Raw genomic sequence first — 21,606 nt, 5'->3', positions numbered from 1 at the left:
AATTTCGTTGGTATGTATGTATTGAATATTTTAGCTGTATACTCGTACGAAACAAAATATACAGGAACATTAGGTTAGAGAATGCAAATATGACCATTAACAGATACACTTGATATTTAAAATTACACCATACCAACAACCCACTCGAAGGAATGAGTTAAAAGTTGAACACTGTGGTACGAATAAAAATTATAATTATACATATTTGGTACCTTATCTCAGAAAAGATGCTACACGAGAAAACATTCTTTACGTGCATGCAAAAAAGTTCTTATATTCAAGGTGATAGTTTTGTGGGGCATTGTATCACTGCGATTGTATTCATTTGTTTCATTGGGTACTGTATACAAGTATAATATTCGTTTGTTCATTATCAATGTAATGGTTTTCAAATGCATTATATGGATAACTAACACGAACGTCAAACTCAGATGTCGAAATCTATCCACAAAGCCCAGACGCCTATACCAAAAGCTTAAACTATATCCCTGTCATATAGTGTAAACGTAGTACAGATCCTTTACAACTTATCTATTATGAACCTACTTGGTACTAGATGAGGAGGCTCTTATAATTTTTTTTTTTAAATTTTGCTATACGCAAAAAGAATTTAACTTAGTCTAATTATGTCTCATGAAGAATTGTACAATAGGAGCACGCAAATACTAAGTTTCACCTAATTAAGTCCAGGACACCAGCAATTTTACCATTTTCTTCAAAATTCAATTCTCAAAAGTATCTCTGCCACACTACATTAATTGTCCTGCATTGAATGATATTGTTGCACTTTAACATGTTATAGATAATAATAATAATAATAATAATAATAATAATAATAATAATAATAATAATAATAATAATAATAATAATAATAATAATAATAATAAATCATTTAGTTCATTGTGTTTACATGTCATTCGATTGAATCACAATTTACATAAATTCAAATTTCTTGACACTTCGACCTAAATATTTCCCTACGAAACAACAATCGTTTATAACATTTTTTGTTTACTGATAAGTAACTTGTTATTAACTAATTATTTCATTAACATAACACGCTGCGATAAAATTAATGCCGCTGACAATATGACCTCTATATCATTTTGAGCCTAAAAATGTTTTTGGCAGCTTCTGTATAAAAGGATAACAAATATAATTAAAATGACTCTATGTGAGAAAAATGTATCATATAAACAGTGTTTAACAGAAAGACTACATAAAATTCGAATGTTATTTACGTCAGTTTTGTTAACCCTTTGATGCATGAGAGGGGCCATTTGGAGTCCAGTACCACTAAATTTCTTCGTAGGATTTATAATATTCGGGTTCGAATGACAATATGCTATTAATCTTTTTCAAAGTTCATTTACAATTAAATTTGCCCGCTTTATTTTTCCATAGCTTAATATCTCACAAATAATCAATAATTCCTCTTTGTACCCCTTTAATGCATTACAGGAGTCCTAAGGAACTCAATCGCCTATCAAGCTTTATGTTATATTACCCTTGGATATAATCAATTAGTTATATGTGCAATTTATGTTTTAATGTTTTACTGTGGTTAATAGATGGTTCGCAAGTAGTGCTGTATTTGTAATTTCTGCCAGCAGCATAATATCACGTATTTTTTGATTATTATCCTATGATATTTGTATAGTTTACATTTCATGTACAAATATATATATGTGTGAGCTTCTATTTTCCCTCTAAACTAATTCGTTACGAGTTGTTCACCAGAACTTAGTTGCATGTTCGTAGGGTAATGGCATATAGTTGGCTCTCCGAAAAACGCCCACATCATACTTTCCAAAGCTTTGTGTCTACAAGGCTCTGAAGCGTTACCTGATAAGAAGTGACTAGTTTTGTTCTTTTCCTTCCGTTTCCTTATCCTCGGCTTGTCGCTATGTCGTCCTGTGGCGTACCGTTTCGTCAGACTGATCTAGCCAAGGACGACCGATACAACAGGTTTGTCAAATGAAGTGCTGCATCTTGACTACTATTCGAACGGGTAGACAAACCTAATATATCATATCATCACATCACTTGACACCTCGACGAAAGCAACCTCAGCCTCCACGACGCCCAATCTTCCTTTCAGAAGTCATATGCGGAGTATATCCATCATATACAGATGAGGAGATACAACAAGAACTGACCCTGAACGGACACACGCTCACCGAAGTAATTAGGATTTGCAACGACCGGGGCCCTACTTACATGGTTCGTGTGCTCAACTCACACCAAGAGACTATTGATGAACTGTTAGCATGCGGAGCATCCATCTTTAACCACACATACCGAGTAGTTCCTTCACGGTCTACCCTTCCTATGTCAGTACGCTGCGAACGCTGCCAGCTATATAATTCACACCACACGGTAGAGTGCAAGAATACAAGTAAGTGTGGATACTGTGCCGGACCTCACAATACCAGAGCCTGTACTAATTTTCATTAACCTCCGAAATGCGCTACTTGTAATGTGCAACACCCAACGTATAGCTACAGATGTAAAGAGAAACCAGAACCTGCTCAGGAACATCCATAATTGATCGTTCCATTGAGGCCTCCGGCCCAGCCACATAAAACTCCGCATCCGCTCAATACTCCTGTTAATCTAGATCAACTTCTAACATTCTTAACACTAGCGTTACAAAACATCCATCCGTTTATCAGACCTTGCATCTTACAACAAATTATACTTGCGGCCAAAACTACATTCCATGTTACTTTCACTGCTACTTATTCTGGTAATACTGTGCATTTTCATAAATCATATGCTTCATGCATCGATTAAATTACTTTGTGTTATGGCTCTAGTCTTCATGTTTCTCAATACACGCTCCCTTCCAAAAAACAAACTTTTACTTGAGCATCTTCTAGAACAAAACGTCACGGCCTTCTTACTTAGTGAAACCTTTCTGACTTCGTCTCATTCCTGCCGTTTACCAGATTATACAATGATCCATGCCGAAAACACTGTTCCGGCACTACGAGCTAACGGAGGAGTAGTCATTGATTTCTCGCCTTCTTTACAATTTCGGCAGCACTACTACAACACAACGCCATTAGCAAAATACCTTCTTACCCCAGTTTACTTTAAAGATATCGTCCTTACTCTGGCTACTATATACATTAGACCAGGGCACTAACTTCCGTATCAATTTGTGCAATACATCTCGAATACCTATCGTTCGTATCTCATCATGGCCGATTTCAATATGCACAGTCGCACCAATCAGGAAAGAGCAAATCTTTAGAACTTCATCACAGCTAACACAACAAACATTATTGTTCATCACCCTCAAGCTACTCGCCCAATTTCCGACAGCACGCACGACATCGTTATAGTTTCTATTAATCTCATAACTCACTGCACCGTCGAAATTCTTCACCTTCTCGGAAGTGACCACGTGCCTATCAAATTAACATATCAATCTCGTTCACTACTACCACCACATAAAGTTCTGATATGATAAAACTAATTGGGAACAATATCGCTATCCCATTTCCCGTCACACCATACATCTCACGGACCCTACTACTGAAGAAGAGTTAGATGATACAGTCGACAGAATCACCACTGTCATTCAAGATGCAAGTAACTCCTGCATCCCAACTTCTACAACTACGTCATTTACACCCCATCTTCCTCCACAATATCTCACTCTGATCAAGTGATCACGCCAGTCTTACAGGGACTTTCTCCAAACACGCAATCCAGAAGCATCATAGACAACTCCAGCGTATGGTTCATAATTATATTAAGGTCTACAAGCTTCGGTTCTGGATAAAGGCATGCAATAATCTCTCTGACACTACTTATCCCAGCAAATATTGGAAAGGAGTCAATATACTATGTAGAAAGTCTTCCACACCAAAGTATCCTTTCTTACTAGGTGACACTCCCGCATCTACTGATACTGCAAAAGCAAACGCTTTCGCCAACCATTCACAGACTATATTCACACCTACAATAACAGACAACGCTCCCCATGTGGTCGACAGGCTTAACACTTCATCACCACAACAACAGCCGAATATTCACCATGCACTACCTGCCAATTCACACATAACAATGCCGATTACCATTCAAGGAATCACTTCACAACAAACGTAATTCAGCACCTGGCTTAGAGAATATAACGTATCGATACATTAAAGAATGTGGTGGCTGCCTGTTAGTCTTACTTGCAGAAATCTATACTTTCATATTCCACACTGCATACTTTTCAATATCTTGGAAGACATCGAAAACACTAATGTTCCTTAAACCTAATAAACCGCCACAGGGTGTAGCTTCTTACCGTCCCATACAATTAACTTTTACATTTAGTAAAATCCTGGAACGCATATTAGTTAAACGTTTACATCTGTATTTGACCAATCGCAATCTTATTCCTTTCACACAAGCAGGCTTCCGACCATCGTTCTCTATAAAGGATCAGCTCCTCCGACTTACGTCACTCATCACTCAGCAATATAATTCAGTTCAACCTTCCTGTCTGGTGTTTTTCGATCAAGAAAAAGCCTTTGATAATGTGTGACACACGGGGCTCATACATAAACTCCATGCATTACAGCTGCCAATAATATATATTCGTGTCATTTACAGTTTCATCTCCAAACGCCTCGCATACATCTCTGTGAACAACAGCCTGTCACACCCTATTTTTCTACTCTCAGGCGTACCACAAGGTTCGGCTTTGTCCTCATTACTTTACTTTATGTTGCCGACATGCCTAGGCTTCCCGATAGGATCCATCTATTTCAGTATGTCGACGATACCGCCCTCCTTGCTTTATGTAACACCATTCAACAAATAAACTATCTCTTACAGATTGCAATTTACCGCTTTACCTCCTGGTGTACTCTTTGGAAACTTACCATAAATCCGGCTAAAACCAATCGGCCATACTCAGAGTTCTTGTTATGCTACACCCAGATGTGCGAAATGCGCCGATAACCATCTTACCTATAAATGTAACCGTACATCGCAGGAAAATTATCTAAAGTGTCCAAATTGTGGCGGGGGCCATCCTGCAAGTTATAAGCGATCCCCACAATTATAAAATTTTGTTCCGTTGAACTTCTCAACCACCGACATTTAAATCTCATGATTTTCCACCACTAACAAATGATACACCTCTAGAAGCTACTAAAGACTAGAATTCTCAAGAAACTTTTGCCAAAAAGACTGGTTCTCGTGTTCATACAGAGAAACAAGTCTCTATTTCAGAAGATAACGCAACTAGTAATAGCGACACCTTGAGAGAATTTATCAACATTTTTCACGATCTTCATTTAAATGAACTTCTTGCTCCGGTGCGAACTAGATTTCCTGCCCTCAAAGCAGCTCCGGACATTTTGACTAAACTTACAATAACAAACAATACATGACCACACCCTATGAGGGCCACTCCTTTGAAAGCTTATTGGCTATTTCATCGGCCAACCAGCACTTGACTTGTTTGTAACCATCATCTTCCTTTATGAAGTTACCAGAATATTTTCCACAGCCTGCGTTTCCATCTCTTCCACATTCTAGCACGAGTCATCACCAGTCACGTCAATGAAGGTGCAACAGTTGTCCTTTAATATCAGCTCATATGTGTTAACTACATAAGCTCATCTAGCTCATATAGGAGGCAGGGGTTCCAAACTAAAAACCCGGTACTCCCCCATATAAACAGTCAGATAGAAATGAGAGAGAGAGACGTCTGTGCACACTGTATTGATCCATGCTCAAGTTACGGAAGTGTGTTGGGTTCTGATAGCGTATATGAGTAGGAAAAGGACCAGGAACTCAGTGAATTCTCTTGACGAAAGTTTCACAAGAGCAGTAAATGAATGGTTGGAAGAAGAGTATGAAAGTGTTCTGGACTGCAATGATAGTTCTACTAATAGTGTGAATGCACGTGATGACAGTACCTTTCAGTCTTCAAGTGAAAACAGTGATTCTGATCTATACTCAGACAGAGAATATGAATCAGATAATATAGGTGGCACAGATAATATATCGGGAGTATATATTTCCACTAAAAGCTATACTAACGACACTTTCGTTAGCCGTGATAATTCTGAGTTTGGAAAACAACCACCGAATCTTTGTCTAACTCCTGCCCACATCATCCTCAGAATCTTTCTGGTTCTATTCGTGGCACCAAGACCATTTCACCGAAAGATTCTTGGAATTACTTCATCACTTCGGATATGATTGAGAAAAGTATTAGGTGCAGTGACAAAGAAGGAAGGAGAAAAGCTGATATAAAACAGAAGAGCAAGGTGTTAGGGTGAGCGAAAACGAATCATGTACAGATAGTGATTAGAAAAATGGTAACACCTGGACGAAATTGCAACTTACCAGATTAAAATGGTGCAAATTACCAGACCTTTCGCCTTCAGAACAACCTTGATGCGACGTGGGATGGAGGCATAGAGTTCGTGAATGGTAGCAAGTGGAATTTTACACCATTCCTCGTGTAGGACATCGGCCAGTTCTGTGAGAGAGGATGGATGTGGAAATCGTCGCCGGAGTCGTGTTTCCAAGACGGACCACAGGTGTTCAATTATGTTGAGATCTCGGGATTGGGCGGGCCAGCGGAGGTGTTGAACTTCATCCCAATGTTCCTCAAACCACGCTCCAACAACGCCAGCTGTGTGAATGGGTGCATTATCATCCTGGAAGATGTCGTCATTGTCCGGGAACAACATACGGACCATAGGATGCAAGTGGTCTCCTAAAATTGCGACATAATCGTTGGCAGTGATTCGTCCGCTCAGTGTGATCACAGGACCCAATGAAAACCATGATATGGCGGCACACTGCATCATCGAGCCGCCGCCATGTTTCACAGTTGGGCGGAGACACTGCAGATCATAATCTTCTTTAAGCGTTCTTCACACATAAACACGGCCCGTGGTTGGGAATAGGTTGAAGGATTACTTATCCGACCATATCACACATTTCCAGTCCTCAAAGGTCCAAGTTGCAATGTCGCGGCACCATGTGCGGCGTTCGAAAGCGTTATGGTCCCTGATGAGCAGTTTGACCCGTGCTACACGACCTCGTAAGTTCATGTCATGTAATTCGCGGCGGACTGTGATTGTCGAAACAGGGTGGGAGAAGTGCTGATTAAGTTCCTCCGTCACTTGATCTGCAGTGGCACGACAGTTCTGCGTGACAATGCGCTTTAATACCCGATGTGACCTGTCAATCATGATTTACTTCTGCCCACTGTTCCGCTTCCCCAATGTGGTTTTCCCGTGTGTTGTGTAGGCGGTCACCACCTTCGACACTGTCCCACGCGACACAATTAACACAGTAGCTACTGCCCTCACACTCACTCCACATAACCACAAACCAACAATTTGCCAAATTTGAAAATCTGAGATGTCTTCCATTTTACACTACCTCCGTTTTCTGCAGCCACTGGACACTGCTGTTCCACTGCGCCTGGCGTAGTATGGAGACCGTCCTAACACACCACCACCAGCGGTCCGGCGCTGCGGACGCCACGACACCACTGCCAACTCATACATCTGACGTGTTGCCAACTACAGGTGTTTCCATTTTTCTGATCACCATCTGTACCAATAAGGGAGTTGATTTTAGGTAAACAGGCCAGTCCCATGTTCCGGGCCTCATTCTCTGTTATCAGATTCGAAAATTTACGGCGAGATATTCGTTTCGACGACAAACGAACAGGAGCTACTCGAGACAAAGACGACAATTTAGCAGCTTTCAGATACATCTGGGAACAGTTCATTCAGAATTGCTGGCGAAGACTCAATCCGAGTAAATCAACTACAATTGACAAACAGCTCTTTCCCTCCAGAGGAGGTTGGAAGTTCATTCAAAGAATCAGCGAAAGACAGCGAAGTACGCCATTAAAATATTTTGACTCTGTGATTCGTTGACATCTTATGCCAACTATTGTGGAAAACAGTAAGTAATCCTGTGAAGAAAAATCTCACTGCTAATGTTTTCGAGTTGTCAAGTTCTGTTCGGGTTACTTGTGTTATCAACACAATGGAGAATTATTTTACAACTGTGTCATTATTTGAAGAGCCTCTGAAAACACATTACTGTTGTTGGAACAACGAGACTCAACAAGAGAGTAATACCACATGACTTGTTACATAACAAAAGCAGATACGTCACCTACTCTATCTTTGCGTTCAGAAAATACTTGACAATCGTAAGTTATGAAACAAAGAAAAACAAATCTGTTATTTTACTTAGTACTTTGCATCTTGATAAGAAGGTAGATGAAACTAGCAGTAAGAACAAAACAGAAATTATGCTTTCTGTTACAATAAAACTAAAGCACAAACGTCATGGACGTTGATGGACACAATGCATTCATTTTGCTTATGCAGCAATACCCAGAATATCAGAAGGGATCATCCAATACACGAAAGTTGTTTTTACAGCAGCTTGAAGGGCAATTCGTGCTTCCTCACTTGCAAGAAAGGGTTATGAATCCTAAGCTAAAGGCAGTAACTTTTGGAGGAAATGGGGCGCAGTGGAGTGAAAAGACCTGTAGAAGAGAAATGCAATGAATCAAGTGCGAAGTAATGAAAGTTCTCAGGATGTCCTCGCAATCGTGAAAGAAAAATTTTCCAAGTGTGTTACAAATGCAACAGAAACATTTGCAAGGAGCACAGCATCGTTCAGAATAAAAACTGTGCTTCGTAGACGCACGGAAAGAAACATACACAGGCTACTTACAGCACAACAGTCGAGAAGTTAACAAAAATACTATTCATTCGCCATAATACTGTATATAATTATTACTGGAAACCGAGTGATTAAATTTTAATTATATTTGGGGAAAATTGTTTTTTATGCTCGTGTGTGTGAATGATAGACTGGAGTGATCGAGTGCGTTATGTGTATACATTGAAATTGTTGAGTTTCAGATTGGTGTCTGATGGACCCCTGTCATTTATTAATGTAAGTTCTTCCTTTCATACATCTAAGGCTTCAAGTATCAATACAAAATCTATCTTTAAAGAAAATCCCGTGATTGGTAGACATTTAGTAATACTTCTACATATTTTATGACCAAAACATTGAGTGAGTATATACAATAAATTTGTTTCTGAAGTAAAAATTATAATTTTATTCAAGGAAAGTGTTTAAAGCCGCCACATTTCTTCACTGAATCAAGGGCAATGGTTTCACAATTGCCCATAATGCATTTAATTCTAAATTCAAGAATAGGTATGAAGGTAACGGACCTTGAGAACTTTTGAAGGAAGTCATAAGCTGGCCGATGTGGAAAGTTATAGCTCCATTTCTATACTTGTCAGAAATAGGTCCATCGATAAGGCCGATTATGCTGAAAGTATGAGTCTGACAAGATGCGGTAATATGGCTATAGCTCAATCTATAGGAACCTTGAGCAGTAGTATCACGCCTTCTTTATTTTCTGACAAAGAAAAAGTGCTATTATCTACCAGAAAACAGAGGAAAAGAAAAATTAACTTGATTTACTTGTAGTTTTGTCTAAGCTTGGACTCTTGACGTGTAGTGCTTTATAATAGCAATAATAATAATAATATAAATATATCGTATATATAAATCTCTTTGTTTAAATCTAAGGCAAGATCCCCAGAAGATAATATAAGGATACGAAGAAATCCAATGCAAGAAAAAATTGCCACTAGGCCAAAGTCCTCCTATATAAACTACCACTTCATAAAGTTTAATAGGAAAGTGAAGCATGTACTGCCAAGTAAAAGTGAATGCTTAAACCTTGACAGAATTAATAAATGTTCTGATAATGTTATAAATAATATTCAAGTAATGGAAAAGTATTCTTATGTAATCAGAGTTTAAATGAATCATTCAGTAAGACCATGATTTCTGCAAAACAATTTTTAGAAAGAAGTATGGTGCCTAAATATATTTATTTACTATAATACATTTAATTTTAGCGCATTAGCGATTTTTAAACATAAGTAATAGCACTTGAAATTAAGATTTAGCACATAGGTAATTCCAATATTAACAAAGAGCAGGTTAATAGATTCATACAAACCAAAGTATATCTAAAATCCTCACGAATAAATACCCAAGTTACAGGATTAAAAATGAATCTTTAATGTTTGAATAATAAGCTGTTCTGTAATAATTGTAGTAGTTTTATTTTACAGGAAAATTTCTTTTAGTGTTCAAAATATAATGAAAACAGTTGTATTGGCCTGATCTCATCGCACTTTTGATTATCCAATTTGGAGCCTCGTGGACCATAGCGTTAATTCGAATGAGTTAGGGATTCTTTGGCCCGGGATTGCGTCACCTATTAAAATTTTGCTTATGCATATCAGGGGCCATGCACGCTGGTGCGAATGAGTCAGAGGTACCCTGGCTCGGCTATGACGTCATTGAATTGTGATTTTTGGATTAGAAGTTATTATGATTCTTAAAATTATTAAAACATATTCTTGATGATTTATTACGTTATGAGTTAGTACAGCTTTATGGATGCTTTTTCTTTCTTTCCCTTTTTTCCTTTCTCTTTTATGGCAAAAAAATTGGAGATTGTTTTCTCTTTGATGAGGTGGTATATAATTGGACTATCACTGGTGAAAATGAAATCTTTAGTTTTACGTCCCACGGTTATGCTGGTTAGGCTAAAGGAGACGGCAACGTTGAGAAATGAATGAATTGGTGAAATGAAAGTGTGAGAGAAAATTGTAGAATCCTGAGTATAATGTTGTCCACCACAAATCTACTTTCATGGGGTTTGAGCAAGGGACCCCATACAGCAGAGGTGAACGCTCTACCACTGAGTTACCACGTCCCTCACTGGTGCGAATGAATTAGAGGTATTTGGTTTGAGCTAATGTGTTTGTTTGACGTCGGGAAGACCCTGTTTCACTTTTTATTATCCAATTAGGGACCCATGCCCCATAGTGTTAACGTGAATGAGTTAGGGATGCTTTGGTACGGGATTGCATTACCTATTGAAATTTTGCTTATGCCTACTCAGGGGCCAGGGAATGCATAGGATCACTGAGGACACATATGATCACCTTGATCCACATGACGAAAGAGGCCTCGTTCCCATTCATGAGTACAAAATATTAAAATTTGGAAGTTTTTTTAAACTTATAGTATTATTTTTGATGAGACATTTTCGTTATATAAGAGAGTACAATGGTTTATTTTTAAATTTGGGAGTCATCGTTCCCTTTGATGGGTATTGATTTTGGAGCCTTATTATGTTATATGATAATATGGAGGCGTATTTAAAATTATTCCCTTAAATTTCATAAGTACTTTGTGATCCACTTTTCCGCTTCAGAGGTGAACATGGATGCCATACACTTGTTGATTACTACGTAATGGAAATTGCAATCGTCCCGAGTTTGATTCTTGTTGCTAGTTTCAAGAACTTTTAACGTCCCCTAGAAGATAATCGAAGGATGATGATGAGGGAAATGGTGAAATGAGAAAACATCATAAACTTACTTGGTTGTGGATTGAAACAGAGACATCAGAAATAAGCGCTGAGCCAAAGTGCCCCGTTGAGATTTTTTTAATATTCTGTGCGTGCACTTTTGCGTATGAAAAGAAGACGTGCAGATTTAAACAGATTGTGTTAAATTACACATTTCTGCTCGATGTTACGCATAGAAGTTTGTTATTGTGAAATTGCAGAATGTGCTTTTACGAAGAATTCTACATCAGCATTTTTCTCAGCTGTTAGTGCAACGACGGACTTTTATAGCTCAACTTTATATTTATGTCAAAGACAGTATCATAACATATCGATAAGTGCTACATTTTTAATCAAGTTTAAGAAAACTGAGTCACATTTAGATGTGGTAATTTGAATGTCGTAATAAACAAATGAATCAACGGTATGATGTCATGATCAGAATCGCGATACTAGGTGTCGTAACGATTGATGTGTAAGGAGAAAAACGTGAATAACGTTACGATCGATTGTTACTCCACGTTTAGGCTCATGATACATGGTAAATGCTGTGTTTTCATTGGTTATACGTGATGTCACTTTATAGTTGAACTCGTTTCTGACCTAAATAAAAATCCATTTCACTTTTCAAGTCCTATTTCCGCGAAGATCGTGAATGAACGAAGGTGTACCTTTTGTGAGAGCGTGACTTTACTCCTTTTCTTGTATTTGGGGTAAGTTATTAAGAGTTTATCAACAGCGTTACTTAATATCCGTGGAGTATTTCTTAAAAGGTATTACGCATGAGAATAAAATTGTTATCACTGTTTTATTTTAGCATGAAATATTTAGCCCATGGGAGAGCAAATGGTGGAATTACTGCTAGTACCCTCACTTTCTTGACCGGGGATCGAATTAGGAATCCCGCACAGTAGACGTAAGAACGAGAAATAACATATTTTGTTGATTTTGGTTTCATGTTCGCCAACGTTTTAAAGTTCAGTGTGAAGGGAGAAAATGCTTACTACAATGATTCTCTCAGCATAGAAAAACAATTTCATTCATTCTTTTTATCACTAGAGAATCGTAGGTCAGTTACATGTTGATGTTGGTCCTAATAATAACTAATAAAACGTACTTATAAAACTTTTCAGCAGTATGACAATTTGAGTTATGATAATTCTTTTAGGACTGATGGTGTAGTCATTTTGATATCGTTAAACGTCTCTCTCTCTCTCTCTCTCTCTCTCTCTGGTAAACATGCAAGCGAATTCTGATCTGGGAATTCAATTTTAATTCGTGCTTTTTTCTTTTCTCGTTTTAGATATTTGTTTTTCGCCTACTTCTTTTTGTTTTACCTTACCTTTTCCTATCTGAATATGGCTACTCCTTTCTTTACTGTTTTGCGAGATATCAAAATATATTATCGGCGTTTTAATCTTGAAGGACGAATGCTTGAAATTCAAATCAATGCTCCGACCAGTGACACCGATATTGTTGAGTGGGTTCAGACTTCCTTTAAACATATTTTGGATTACTTATTGGAAAATGTCGACGAATCATCGATGTTCGGATTATCAATTTTACCTCATGATGAGAAGAACAAGCCGTTTTATTTATCTTTCAGGCGTGCAAGTAATATGACACTGGAAACTTTATAGGCTTCCTTCGACCGCATCCTTCAAAGTAACGATAGTCTCTTACAAGAACCGTTCATTGTACATTTCCATCATGTGGATTTGTCCCGTGGATTTGGATTAGTGCGTCAAGATCTTTTATCAAATAACGAGTTACTAAAACGCAAGAATGGCATTTTACGAGTAAAAATCACCGACAAGAAATGTTTAGCTTATGCGATTGCGTTTGTTATGGGCCTCAAGAAATATAAGGATACAAATAAGAAACTGTACAGACAATATCAGTATCAGAGGAAGTGTGTTGTCATCCCAGACGTACATGAACTTTTGTCTAGATCATCAGTGAATTTAGAGCATGGGGGATCTGTGGAAGAATTGCGACAATTGAAACGCTAGTTGACCGATTATAAACTTACCGTATACGCTAGCTTTTCCGGAGAAAATATTCTGTATGAAGGGCCTGGTGGCGAAGAAATGATTCCAATCAGTTTAATGTGCATCTATTCTCATTATGACATCATCACATCATTAACGTTCGTTTTTTCTACCAACTACTACTGTGTTGCATGCCACAACAAATATGATCATCTTAATAGACACGTAAAGAACTGTTCGGCCATGTGTGAGAAATGTTTGCAGAAACCGCAATGAAGTAAGACCAATACGGAGAAGCAGTGTCCAGAATTCAATCGTGATTTTTATGGTGAAATATGTTATACAAATCATCTGACTATACCATATCATAAAAAACAGCCAATATGCAAGATGGTGAAACAGTCGTCCAAATGTTTACACAGTTATTCGATTATCCATACAGGGGAAAGGGAACACCAATGTACAAATATTTTTTTGTAATGCGTGTCATAAAGACGTTATGTCTACCCACCAATGCTACATGAAGCCTGATACGACTCAATTAAAGCCTGGAGTTTAATCAGTGTTACATGCCAAAAAGGCTATGATTGTCTTTTATGATATTGAAGCCACACAAGATATTTTCTTTGATGGAGACACGTTTATTCATAAGCCCAATTTACTGGTGGTCCAACAAATATGTTACAACTGTGATCAAGATGAAGATATACACCACTCGTATGAAGTTTGTGGACTGCGGGAACATATTTTTCAAGATGATCCGATCAATGCTTTTCTTACGTCAACCACGACCCAACATCAAACTTTTTGTAACTTTGGCACATAACTCTAAGGGGTATAATGGTTATTTTATTCTTAAATCTTGAGTGAAAGAACATGAATTGAAACCTACTATCATCTTGAAGGCAGCAAAAATTTTAAACATAAAAGTGGATCACTTCTCGTTTATTGACTCCTTAAATTTCATGCCAATGGCTTTAAGTAAATTATCCAAGACCTTTCATTTACCAGCGACCAAAGGATATTTCCCACAATTTTTTAATACTTCTGCAAATCAATCGTATGTGGGAAAATTACCGGACATCCATTATTATGGTGCAAATGAAATGAAAGTGGAGGAACGAGAGAAATTCATGATACGGTAAAACGAACACCAGAACGATAGTTTATTTTAGAAGAAGAATTGATAAAATATTGTGTCCAGGACGTTTACGTACTTCGAACTTCTCTTGTATATCTTTCATGACCACTTTTGAACAAGAAACCCACGTCAATCCATTCTTTGAGGCTATCACTTTAGCGAGTGCGTGCAATTTAGTATTTCGACGAAATTTCTTAAAACCCAATACTATTAGCATTCTTCCTGCACGAGGATACCGTCACAGAAACAATTAGTCACGGATTGCTTTGCAGTGGCTTGCCTACATTGAAGAAAACGATGGACATCCAATTCTACATGCAGCAAGAGGAAAAGAAGATTTTACGGCTGCTTTTCATCTGGACGGCTACTATAAACATCACAACACTGAAGAGGAACACGTGTATGAATTTTAAGGTTGTAGGGTCCACGCTTGTTCTCTCTGTGTCCCTACAGGCAATGATCAGCCCATTTCTGAGAACTCCAATGAAACTATGAACTATCGCTACGAGAGAACACAGCGTAAAATGAAATTATTACGATCCATGGGATATAAAGTACACGAAATGTGTCTTATACTAATAAAACACCGTTAAATCCAAGAGACAGCCTCTATTGTGGCCTTGTTAATGGAATTAGATTGTATCACGTCGCAAATGAAAATGAAGACGAAGAAATTACATTTTTGGATATTGTTTCACTGTATACATATGTCAATAAATGTGGACGGTATGCAATAGAACACCCACAAATTTACCTACAGGGAGATATAAAAACGACCGACATTCAAGATGGCAACGGCTTAATCAAGTTAAAGATTTTGCCTAGCAAAAATGTCTTTCATCCAGTACTGCCATTTCGCTCAAATAAGAAGTTATTGTTTCCACTTTGTGCTGCCTGTGCCACAGCATTAAATAAAGGTTCTGAATGTACACATTCCGACAGTGAACGAAGTCTAACAGGAACGTGGGTGTCCTATGAAATTCAAAAAGCCATTGAACTTGGGTATCAAGTAATTGAAATTTACGAAATTTGGGATTACGACATCCCCGTATATGATCCTGAAACCAAGAGTGGCGAATTATTCAACGAATACACTAACATATTTTTGAATTCTAAGCTAGAAGCTACTGGATGTCCGGCCAATTGCGTCACCGGAGAGGAAAAGCAGCAGTATATTCAAATAGTACAAAGCGTGAAAGCATAACTTTAAATGGAGCAAATATAATGACAAATTCATCACGTCGTGTCTTGCAAAACTCTGTTTGAATGCCTTCTGGGGACGTCTCGCTCTAAGAGACACTTTCTGCCAAACGACCATCATTAACGACACCAAAGAACACTATCAGAAAATAACAGTTCCAGATATACAGGTAACCAAATTTTACCTGCTAATGATTCGTTGTTATATCTTTATTGGGTGCATGAAGATGATGTTCCAGTACAAAATCACAATGCTAATGTTGTCCTTGGAGCTTTTACGGCGTGTCAAGCTCCTCTGAAACTCTACAAATATTTAGAATTGCTGCAAGAAAGAGTACTATATTTAGATACAGATACCGTGATATTCACGCAGCGACCATCAAAGCCCACAATAGAACCAGAAGTATTTCTTGGTTCAATGATAAATGAACTGGAATCAATTGGACCAAAAGCATACATTTAAAAAATCCTGTCTTGTGGCGCAAAACAATACGCTTTAGAAATCTAAGACCCCGACACGAAATCAACCAGTTATGTATGTAAATTTCGTAGATTCATACTCAATTATACAGCAAGCCAAAAGTTAAATTTCAATAGTCTGGAGCAAATGATCGTTAATGAATCCAGTGAAAAATCTCCATTAGCACACCACACAAAATTTACAGAAGCCAGGATCATAATCTTATCACAAAACCTGAAGAAAAGAAGTACAGTTTCAATTATAAAAAACGCCGATTAATACCAGGTACATACGAAACATTGCCCTATGAATATAAAAAGCTAAAACAGAATAACAGCCATATTTTTCCTTAATCTCACCAACATCACCTCCCAAAAACGGGCAAAGAGTCAACAGCAACACGAGACATGCTTCATCGATGCACGAGTTGCTTTTGACTCCACAGCGGAAACAAACTCAGGTGCAGAAGATAACGTTACTTTGCAGAAACCAGTGGAGAAAAACAGTAATTCAGGTACGTCAAATTTGCTTTTTTTCTCACCTCATTCTCTCTGGATCAGTTAATTTATGTTCTTATTATATGTTAATGATTTGTTTTTTCTTCTTTTACATGAAACAAAATAAATATTACCACGTATATTCATATGTTTTATTTTCTCTTTACACAATTTGTACCCGTAACGGACACTTCTTTCTTTGAAGAAAACTAAATATATACAAAGATGGAGGAAAAGAAATTATGTATCCTATTTCACATGCTAAAAAATAAATGTATTGAAACGTGAAGAAAAAGTAATTCTGTATTTTATTTCACATCCAAAAATCAAATTTTTTGTACCGCGATTTCAATTTCTTTTTTGAATCAGTTTACCGGTAAAATAAAATTTCTGAAAATAATATTTTGAAATTCTCTGTCTTGCTCATGAATTAACTAAGAAAAGTAAATGATGAAGAAAATTAACAAGTAAAAACGAATAGTGCAGTCAAGTCCTTTACTTGGTTAAGAACTTTCATCGCAAAATGTTCGAATTATCTGGATAAATTTTGACTCTTCAGGGATGCAAAAAATATGCGATTGATTGCTCTACTATCTATTGCCAAGTATCAAGAGTCAAAAAACAAGTTAACATTAAGATTATCTCAGTGAAAATAAACCTGAAGGTAGAAAGTTTCAACAGCAAGCTAAAGTTTGTTGTCTTGGTTCCACTTTAGCGATGTATAAATGTAGTAAAATTCCCAAGGTAGTGTACTTGATGAAGTAGAGAAATGGTGTCATCCATCAACTGCCAACAGATATCCTTCAAGTTTCAAACGGTTATAACTGTTAGATATTTGATAATGACTAATTTGTTCCTGCGTCATTTTTAAGAGAATAGATTAGGAATTGCATTATAGGTTGAACTGGTATCATATCTTGCTGTCGTTATCAAATATAGCTCACAAATTAAGGAAGTTTAATATTCATACTCCTCTTTTGATATATATTCTCCAAGGATAAAAATCGTTGTAACCGTTATGAATTCAAAGAACATAATTTCAAGCAATCAATATTGGACAATTCCATGTTTTCCAAAAGAAGTATGTATCATTGCTGCATTTTAAAAATTAACATAGGCAGTAGATTATTTGTAGTTGTAGTTTTATTATTTGTAGTATAATTTTCCATGACCTTATTTATGAGTGAAATTGATAGAGTAATTTAGAAACTTCATTGAATAGATTCTACTATGCATGATTTACGTCAAAGTAGTTAATTACATTTTTATTTAATCGGCAATTGCAATTTAATTACACTGATAATACTCCATTTTCTAATTTAAACTATTCGGTAGGGATATTTCTTTAAATACATGCACATCAAACAGAACACATAACTGTTGTCATTATATTTTCCGACCTTGAAAGTAGTTTCCCATTCTTACCGCGTGATGGACGACAGTACTATGTACGTGTTTGGTCGTTCTGTTTACCCTCCATAAAAAAGTATCAATAAAAATTACTTTAAAAATAGATTGACGTGTGAAAATTAAAAGGTTTTCTATTTAATACATGAATCAAATTTTATCCCGAAAAATATATTAAGCTTCAAAGTTGAAAGAAGAAAGAATCAAGAACAGTTACAGGAAGAGATATTTCAGAGTCATATGCTTTTCCTCCATTCGATCACTAGTTGTGAAAAGAAAACATTTCAAGGAATTGACTCAGTTAGATTTTAAAATAATGAATAACTGAATTTGGGTCCTCCGAGGACCCATCATGGTATTTTATGTTCTTTTCCAATATGCTGTTAATTAAAATGTCTTAGCCAGGACACCGTGCTCTGTTTGTCCTATGTGATTTCGGACAACAGAATATATTTTATATACACACCTAAATAATTCTCACATTGTTCTGTTAATTTATTTACAAACAAGATCGGTAATTTGCATAAAAAGTGTGCATTTACTGTGCGTTCTTACATACTTGCAGGAACTCGGAAAAAAAGCGGGCCAAATTTGATATATCATTTTATCACTCTAGTTTGTGGATAAATGGTCGACAGCTGTGTAAGGGCAATATTGTACAGAGAACATTTGTGAAAGATGATATAATTTCTGACTTGTTAGAAATGCTTCAAATTAGTGATGCAGAGGTTACGTTGTGTGATTCAGATGATTAATTTATACCTGGTCGACGGAATGACGCAGAACTGAAAACAATTTAGAATTAAATATAGAACAAGATAGTGCTGTTGGTGGCAACGATACAATTCCAGACAATGATGAGAAATCTGTAGTCAAATGCGTGAGAATTTGGAAAATTTCAGGTTCACCCTGATCCGTGGTCCAGGATGCAATATTGTAAAAGGGGCACCAGCATCTACAAGAGTCATTTGAAATACAAATAATAGTCTTTATGTATTCAAGCTCTTCGATGACGAAGACATGATGGATATCATTTGAAACTACACGAATGAGGAAGCCGTCCAAACAATCAACAAATTTAACAAAACATGTGCTCCAGGAAAAGCTAAAGTTTGGAAAAATTAGGATCGAGTTGAACTTCTAGCTTTCTTTGTTGTTTTACTGACAGCAGTGTTTTAGTGGAGCTCTGCGCTGCACAAAATAAAACATTATCCAAGTGTAGAGCATAGACGAAAGCATTCGACGTGCTGTTTTCACATCAACAATGTTAAGGGCTAGATATTCACATATGTGAAATTTCATTCGATTTCGTGATAAAACTAAACGTGCTAATCGAAAAATGAGTGATAAGCTTCCAGCTAACAGGGAGGTCTGAGACCACTTTGTTCAAAACTGCAAGAACTCCTATGAACCGTTCAATATGTTACAGTTGATGAACATCTTATGGCGTTTCCTTTGACGTTGTTCCTTCAAACAGTACATGAATTCAATGCCAACGAAGTATGGCATCAAACCCTGGCCTATACCTGATGTAAAGTCATCGTATCTATACAATTTACAAGTGCATACAGGGAAATCTCCCGCAAATGTTCCAGAGAAAAATTTGGCACATCAAGTTATATTCGACTTGATATAGCCTTGGCACTGAACAGGAAGAGGTGTCACAACGGACATTTTTTTACAATACGTCTGTATCAACTGCAAAATTTCTGTTGAGGAAGGATGTTACTATTACTGGCCACTCAGGTCAATAAAAAAACAGACAGTTCTGATCATGTACATTCCAAAGGACAGGGAGATTTTATCACCAATATTTCTCTTCTCTGATCATATGATCACGATCGGCTACGTCCTCATGAAAAATAAAGTGGTTTGTGTGCTATTAACACAAACCATTGATGATTATTAGTCCGATTATGAAAAACGAAATCCAATGATGATTCTTTATTACAAGCAAACTATAGGAGGAGTCGACAACGCAGACAAATTGATTCAGGAAGATTCATGTTCTAGAAGCACATCCAGATGCTTGTAGACAATTTATGAACATAATTGACTTTGCAGCACTAAATACATTTGTCATTTGGCTCTTGAAAAACCCAGACTGGAAGCAAAAAATAGCGTTATAAAAGATACAAGTTCTTGTTAAGTTCAAAAAACAGCTAATAAATCCAAACATTGCCCAAAGAGCTGCTGATCCCCTTGGATTACATATTTATGTGTTGAAGGCCATAGAAGCAACAGGAGTACAAGCATCCCAAATTCAGATCTCAACTAACCAAAAATTACAAAAGCAGAAGAAAGGACGACGATAAATTGAAGGTAAATACAAAGGGTAATAATTGCAATTGAATTATGTACAAAAATCACAGGAAAGTCCAAACTTGCAGTGTTTGCTCGGAATGTTGTTCCAAGTCGTAAAATGCAAGCTTCATGTTTGTATAGGATGAAGAACAGTTTATTTCACTGTAGAGTAGAAATTGCTAAATACGTACCATAATTGTAAAATGTAGTGTTGTATAGTATTGCAATTACAAACCTTGTAATCTATTTCGTAAATTTAACAGTAAAGCATGGATATATAAGAATGTAGCACAGGATATCATTCTCTGCATAAGAAACACTAATATGTAGAATAAAGGAACGATGAAAAAGATCAAAATTTATATAGTAACAATTTAAACTGTAAATGTGTTTTTTGAAGTACGTTTTTACACATTCCGTATATACGTACTTAACCACTATTTACGTATGTTAAAAGTAACAGGGTAATCTAAGTGTTGATGTAAAACAATTTACAAACAGCGATCGATATCGATGAAGTAATATTGGTGTTCATGTAATTATTAGGCTTACACATTTATCGAAACACTATTTATATCATTGAAGATCTTACGTAGCATAAAATTGAAAATGTGAGAAGAAGCATCAAAATGACACTGATGAAAAAAAAAATAGAGTCTAAAAGTAATGAGGTTCTTTAGAGACCTCTTGGTTACGAACGTTGATAAGGTTACCTTGGTATGATAAGGGTTAAACGTTACGAAAGAATAAATTAAAAGTAATCCACATTCAATTTTTGAGACTTGCTAAACATAGTTCAGTGCAGATTTTTATAAATTAAAACGAAACATTAAAAACAGGAATTGAAACATACCTTTCACAATAATCGAAGAGAATATACTGTTGACGTGATGTTTTCTTCAAAACACTACAGCAGATCACTATAATAACCGTGCTATTTTTCCAGCGAGAGTGCTGTTATTCTGCAAAATATAGTATAATATATGTATCAGATACTAAATAAATGTATTTCGTCCACGTCTACTTAAACTATAGAATATTTAGTTGTTATACACTTAGTATACCCTATATACACACTCATGTGCAAAACTTAACAATAGTGCTATTTGCGGGATGTATGCACTCAGAGAAAAGCGAATCAGCCATATATTATT

At 36.7% G+C, this 21,606-nt stretch overlaps 1 long non-coding RNA gene across 4 annotated transcripts in view; it reads right to left on the bottom strand.

Annotated features, from left to right (window-relative positions):
* The window catches only part of LOC145694246 (uncharacterized), a 1,290,393-nt gene that overhangs the window by 984,230 nt on the left and 284,557 nt on the right, over positions 1 to 21,606 (bottom strand). For all 4 annotated transcript variants that reach the window (XR_014132974.1, XR_014132976.1, XR_014132977.1 and 1 more), the window contains one exon: positions 21,306 to 21,414. This is a non-coding gene — a long non-coding RNA (uncharacterized LOC145694246). The remainder of the gene's footprint in view (positions 1 to 21,305; positions 21,415 to 21,606) is intronic.

The sequence above is a fragment of the Thermobia domestica genome, chromosome 9 (genome assembly GCF_964235325.1).
Source record: "Thermobia domestica chromosome 9, izTheDome1.hap1.1, whole genome shotgun sequence".
Lineage (NCBI taxonomy): Eukaryota > Metazoa > Arthropoda > Insecta > Zygentoma > Lepismatidae > Thermobia > Thermobia domestica.
The sequence above is the reverse complement of the archived record's forward strand: the minus strand, read 5'-3'. Positions and strand labels throughout refer to the sequence as shown.